This window comes from Saccostrea cucullata, unplaced genomic scaffold, assembly GCF_032062105.1.
Source record: "Saccostrea cucullata isolate Sc308-1 unplaced genomic scaffold, CSIRO_AGI_Scuc_v1 ctg6248, whole genome shotgun sequence".
Classification (NCBI taxonomy): Eukaryota; Metazoa; Mollusca; class Bivalvia; order Ostreida; family Ostreidae; genus Saccostrea; species Saccostrea cuccullata.
In genome coordinates, this window is record NW_026928826.1 from 27600 (window position 1) to 34906 (window position 7307).

At 31.8% G+C, this 7307-nt stretch overlaps 1 long non-coding RNA gene across 1 annotated transcript; it reads left to right on the plus strand.

The window, feature by feature from the left end:
- The first annotated feature begins 4860 nt into the window (after nucleotides 1–4860).
- LOC134278852 (uncharacterized) lies at nucleotides 4861–7099 on the plus strand. Its single transcript, XR_009994536.1, has 3 exons — nucleotides 4861–4936; nucleotides 6438–6695; nucleotides 6858–7099. It is a non-coding gene; the product is annotated as an uncharacterized LOC134278852 (long non-coding RNA).
- Nucleotides 7100–7307: the final 208 nt, after the last annotated feature.

The window sequence follows — 7307 nt, forward strand, 5'->3', positions numbered from 1 at the left end:
TCTCAAAATAAAATAGGTGTGATAAAAGATAATATTTTGTTTTTTATCTAAAGCCGAGTACATTAGCAAAATATATTTTTAAAATGCAGATAAAAATATAAGGATATTTACCATTAAGATTAATCGCAATAAAAACAAATTAAAAGAAAATTTCAGAAAATTTGCTAAGATTTGAGAAAGTCATACTTTTGATAAATGATCTTACCTTCTTGGCTAAAAATGAAAGAAAATTTTTTTTGAAGGAAATCCTGAAAGTTAAATAACATTCGATATTTGTTTTGTTATGTACCGTGACCACGACATATGTGATATCTCTAGTTTCGTTCCCTCAATAACCTACTATCTTACAGAAAAAAAAGCAATTGGGTTGATTTAAACTGCTTGACAATTGTATTGAGTTTTTACAGCCCTAGTAAACGTAATTTGTCGTGGTCCTATTTTTTATATGTTGCCTATTGAATATACAGGCCAGTACAAAGTGTGTGTGTGTGTGGGGGGGGGGGGGGGGGTTAACTTCCCTAAAATTCTGACAGGAAATAGAAAAGCTTTATTTCTCCAAATCCAGATTTTGCCGCTACTCCACTTTACAGTAGTAAAATATAGAGAGGGCTGATATAAGCTTTGCCTGCTGCCCAATCCAACTCACTTTTATGTGTCAATATAATTTTGTAAAAATAAAAGAAGGCCAGTATCTAATGGAAAATTTCCTTATTTACTATAGCAAATCAAATAATATACGTTTTATTAAGAAAAGGCAGCCCCAGCGTACTACGGGTCTGATACATGTTTGAAGAAAGGGAACTTAAACAAGGGGTAATCAAATAGAACCATCTCTATATTTACCGTGTATACTCACCTATACGCCGATTTTTTGGAGTCAAATTTTAGTCTTAAACTCTATGTCAGACTTATAGTCATAACGAGTTTAGTAATTTTCTGGACGCTGAATTGTAGTATTTTATATGCATTTCCAACGATTACATGTATCGAAGTAAATGTCTGGATATATGTTATAATTTATTTGTTCTTAGATTACAAAAATACAGATCAGAATAAAATTTGGCACACATAGTCCAATCCATACTTTACAAAAGTTGTTTTTCTTTGCGGGGTCAACCAAAATGTCAATAGGGAAAGAAACGTCAGTTCTCCTCTCTATGCAACCCAATATTTGGGCGTGGTCTAATAAATCAATTGTGTTTAATTTTTTTCTTTCAATGTATGGGTATCCCCATCTTGGGGCAATCAGTACACATAAGGCAGAGTTTTTTTTAAAGTCAAATGACGAAGTTACAAACCTGAAAACTACAAAGGCTACTGTGTGGATTGTATAGGTTTATCCCCCAAGATAGCGGCCAAGGGACATTTGAAAAGTGTGGATTCAAATATAGAGTCATTCACATATTCTATAAATAGCATATGCGATGAAATGTTTTGCTCCGTGTTTTTGACGTCACAATGTGAAAATGACGTCCTTATGTAGATCACCCGTGACAAAGAATGGTTGACTCTGTCGTACTCGAGTAACAAACAGCTGCAAAGTTAAACATATCTCGGAAATTCTTTTGCAATAATATATAAAAATTTGTATACAAGACAAGACAAGAGTTTCCAAAAGTTTCGTTATTATTTGGATTGATTGTTTTAGTGAAGGAAAGGAGATGTTTAAAGATGATGTTTGTTCTGTTGCCTAGTGAAAGCAAGCTGGGAAAGAGATGTGTCACTTCTTAAGCAATTTCATATGAAAGATTGCCTACTTAAGTAAGAAAAATAGTCAAATTTCCTAATAATAATATAATCATTTAATCCCTAAAATATCGTTTACTTTACATTTTAAACATATCAGATATCAGATATGATGGAAAGGAGGCACCCAAATTTTATCCACATTGAGTTAACGACACTCCCAATATGTACAGAGGACTCGGGTTATGATGGTCACCATGCTCATTCTAGAAGATATATTTATCCACGAATTCTATTGCTGAGATTTGGCCATTTCTGACAAATGGACTGTTTTTCTTATAGAAAGAAAAATAACTTGTCACGTGACCGCCTAGATCACGTGATTCGCGCATGGACAGAACGGTTGCAGATGCACGTTAAAATCGGAGATGACTACTTAAAATTTCAACACTGAAATTCTATATCATTTCGTTTAAGAAAGTTATTCAATTAGTTCGCAAACTTTTTGATCACCTCTCGTATACTTTGTTTGATAAAACAGGACGGCAAAAGTACAATTAATTAAAGAAGGCTTTTAAGTTTCGCGTGAGTTATTGGTGTGTAAATCTCACAGACTTGTCACGTAGGCATATTTTACTTAGCACTTCATGAAAAATATGCCTGCCGGCAAGTCTGTGTGATTAAAACCAATAATTCACACAAAACTTAAAAACATTTAAACAATGGTAATTTCCATTTTAATGTCAATACTATATATCCTGGTGAGCTTAAGATAAACGATATACAACAGAGTCTGAAAACCTGTTTCATATTTAGATATTTTACTTGAAAAAGACGTTATTGGTAATATAACAACCAAGCTCTATGATAAACGTAATGACTTTTACTTTTCAATCGTCAACTTCCCTTACTTATGCAACAATATAGCTTGATCACCTGCATACGGAGTTTATATCTCTACGTTGATTCGATACGCAAAAGCATGCTCTACGTATGAAAAATTTCTAAATCGACATTAATTATTGACAAACAAGTTGATGAAACAAGAATTTCAGCAGTCTCGTTTAAAGTCATCATTTCGTAAGTTCTATGGTCGATGCCTCGTTACAATTTATCAATGAGTCAAATGCTGACTGACGTTTTTCATACTGGTTGTTTGTCGATTATTTATACACTGAATTGACGACGAAGTTTTGCGTTATTTCCCGATTATGAAAAGGAGCACACGGCGGATGTGACCGGTCGACAGGGGATGCTTACTCCTCCATGGCACCTGATCCCACCTCTGATGTTCCGGAGGTCCGTGTTTGCTCTGCTCCTATTCTGTATTGTTTCATGAATTTTCGATCTTGAATTCTATTTTGAATACTGTTCGTTGTTCTCCATATGTTTCATTTTTATCAAAAGTTATGTATATCATTTTTTTATCATTTTAATTAAAAATAAAATGTCGTGATTTTCCGTTTCAAACTTCTTAAAATAATTTGAAAGTTTTATCAACCTAAAATATAGAATTACACTAAAATATAGAATTACACTGAGAAAGTTGTGTGATCACAAAAACAGTGTATGTACCTTGAGCGATCTTTAGGGTTAAGGTGGATCACGTTACCTTTACAGTCTTCGTTAAAATGTCTTTTGTCTTTAAAGACCAATTTGTGTTATCATAGTTTGGATCAACAAATGTCCTTTAGTTTCAGTTTCAGACGTCCAGACTTCAAAACGAACTGCGCAATTTCTCTTTGAGGGGAGGTATGAAAAAAATCTGCAAAAAAGCTTCAGATCAGGAGCTTAAAGATTTAAACCAAAAGATAATAATTAATGAATAGTCTGTGTAGCATTAAAAATGCTTCCAAATATCAGAATGGACTACACATCTGTAATTTTATCAAACATTGCTATAGTTGATTTAGATGCAATTTGATATGAAGCTACGTACGAGGTCAATATTCAAATTAATCTATTTGTTTTTATTAACTTTGGTATCAAAATTAAAGATATATAACATAAGATAACAAACAAAATTGAACAGGCTTTGAACAAAATTGCCCTAAAGCTTTAGAATAAACCATACCTTTGTCTTTTTCAAAGATATCAAATTCAAATGGTCAAATTTGACGTCACATGAAAACCGACATTTACTCTACACCTTTGGAATAAAAATTTAAAATAATAAAAATTTGTAACTCATATCTGTAAATTGATTAAATTGACAAATAGTGAAATTAAAAAGAGTTTAGGACATATTATCTAATAAAGACATAATCCTTGGGAAAAAAAGATTCCTGTCAGAAAGAAGACGAGTATCTAAATAGTGTAGTAAAGTATCTAAATACTAAATCAATCAACGTACTGAGTATTCTTGACAAGTTTTATTATTGAGAGGGATCTCATGAAGTTAATTGTTTGCTTAAATTTGTTTTTAAATATTCTGAAAGTATTATTATAGAGTGAAATATCAAATTTCCGAGTTTCAGTTTCAGATGTCTGTTGTAAAAACTCAACAGCTTGTCAATTGTAAGGTCATAGAAAATCATTTAGAATTGCAAATATAAGACAAATGTCAATATTGAACATGTTGAAAAAAGTTTCTTAAACATCAGTATGAGTCATTCCTCAAAGGTTTTCCTGTCCATCCGAGGCAGAGGATCAAATGAGCTTTTCTAAAGGACGTCTCTTTGTAGTTTGTAGTTTTTTGAGTTTTCAATTTTTCCAGGAGCACTGGGAAAATAGTAATTAAAGTTACCACAAAGCAAAAATTGGGAAAAGCGAAACTAGATAGGATAAAATAATCTTTTGATAAAAAAAAAATTATGAAAAATTAAAGAGTATCAGGTAGTACTTAGTTTTATAAATTTGCAATTTATTTCTAAGTCAAGTTAATTTAAGTATATGTTCAATTTTTAAAAAATATTTTCTTCAAGAAAAATCTTCCGTGAAAATACTACAATGTTTCATTATGTTAATCAAAATCGAAGTGTAGATTCGAAGTTTTGTTCCTGAATAATTGGGATAGGGTAGGACTACAATGTAGGCAATTTTTCGAGAAAATATAGGATAAAAGGCTTTTGGATATTAAAGAGCGGTGTCAGTGGGACTCAACGAGTACTGAGGCCAATGGGCCTCTTTAATACATCGCCATGGTTACTGTTGACGTCACAGGAATCCATGCTATATATTTGGTATGAATTTCAGATTAATGCTTAAGGAACCAAATTTAAGGGAAAAAAGGAAAGACCCAGCCTATCAAGTAAGAAAAAAAAAATGAAAATTATTATTTATTAGAAAAGGGTTTAATTGATAAATGATGAAATATGCGGGGCCTTTGGATGGCTATAGATAAAATATCCGAACGAGTTTTATATTTGTCTGGTGTTTTGTGTAACTTTTTTTTTATTTCAATGACATCGTCTTTTTCCATCTTTTCCTCATTCCCACGTACAAAATTTTTCAGAACGTGTAATATGAGAATCTGTACAAATGTTTTCATTTTTGTAAGCCTCTTTTAAACACACAATCCGGAATACTTGTTAAAAAACTAAATTATTTAAAATAATTCTTATCATAATATACATAAAAAATTCATTCACACGCCAAATAAATACAGGTACCATTTGGCGTACTGACTTCGAATTTGTAAATGAAATAGAATGATAAAGATGAAAAGATTTCTTAACAGCCAGTATTTACTCTTGATGATCTTTTACTATGACCTTAATAATACTACATTTTTGAGAAAAAAATGATTTTTAAGGGACATCAACACAGTCTAAATTTTTTTTCATTTATTTTTTATATTTACAAATACTTAACTGAGATATTTCTAATGAATATACAATAAAGGAGTTAATTCTAAATACAACTAGACAGTTTTTATTGATTTGCTGAATCACGTTTTGTAATGAATATAATATTTTCTATATGTAAACAAAAACAAGACACGAGCCTTGTTTACATATGAAAAATTCGTCAGTTCTGTATTTCCTTTGTAAATCAACAAAATCAATACTATAAATCTTTTTGCTGATCATTTTAATTGTCTGTGTCCATGCTCCGTTAATAGTCTTCTCTAAAACCGTATTCAGGGATTCTGTCACCTACCTATATTGCTATTTTCACGAATTCGATAATCTGTTCGAACGAATATCTTATTCAACCAAACGAACTTCTAATTTGTTTGAACAAGAAAGATATGGAGATAACGAACAGTATTCAATATCAAAGTCCGAAAAACAATGCAAAATAGGAACAGAGCAAACACGGACCTCCGAAACATCAGAGGTTGGATCATGTGCCATGGAGGAGTGAGCATCCCCTGCTGACCGGTCACACTTGCCGTGTGCTCCTTGTCATGATCGGGAAATAACGGAAAAATCCGTCGTCAATTCAATGTATAAATAATGGACTAACAATTAGTATGAAAAACGTCAGTCAGCATTTGACTTAATGATAAATAATATTTGCTGACAAGGTCACCGTAAACAAATAATTATAAAATTCTTCCGAAATAACTTAAATTTTTTCAGTAGAAATATGTTATTTGTTCGAAAAAATATTTATTTCGTCCGACAAAATATCAGATTCATTTGCAATTTTCTACTTCGTCCAAAAGATATCTAGTACGTCCCTACAAATATATAATTAATTTGGACGAATTTCTAATTTGCTCGAACAAATACCTAATTCTTTTAACGAACTAATTTGTACACATTGTTCATTATCTTAAAATTATTCTTCTTTGAATGCTTCAGGATGTCAAAAAACGAAAGTAGCGGACTAAGAAAGCTGTTCACAATAATAACAGCTCCAGTATGGGTTCCAGTTGCCGCGGCAGGAGCACTGGTAGCTGTTCCATTCCAAGCAGTGGCCGACTCTGTGGACGTTGCCGAGAAGACAGATTCAGCCGGAGCAGGGGTTACTAGCTTTCCGGCAAATACTGTCCTCCGTGCAGTCAGCAACCCAGTCAAGGGCATTGCTACAGTAGGCGAGGAAATGTGGGGGAAAGACTAGTAAGATTTCCCTTGTCTTTCGTGAAAGAGGACTGTATAAGCCTTTTTTTCTTCCTCACAACAATGGTTTGAAAGTTTCCATATTACTGATACTGAATTCTCACTTTTTATTCTGCTGAATACATATATACAATCATATATTAATGCCTTTCATTATTTCAGAGTGATGGTTCAATTCCAATAAACTTGAGAGTGGAAGATTTTTCAACTTGTTTTAATGGACTAGTTTTGTGTATCATATATCGGATATTTCTTTTTCAGAAAGTAAAAAACTTACATAAATGATTAAAAATGTGAATTTCGATCATAAGAATTTTAAGTTTGTTATACAATTTGCCTCAAGTTTATTTTTTTTTAATTCTAAATTCATTGTAAATGATAATACATATTGTTTGGATATTGTTTGTCTTCTTTGGATTTAAATTCTTTTTCATTTTTTCTAGAAATTATCCTTTTTGAAGCCTTTTCTGTAGGTTCAATCTTCTGCATAGTATAAAATCTACAAAGTGTTAACCTGTAATAGTTGAGTTTGTATTAGACTTCAATCAAAATAACTAAAATAAAAAAAAAAATATTCAAAGCAAACAATTCTTATTAGACAGTACTAATCTC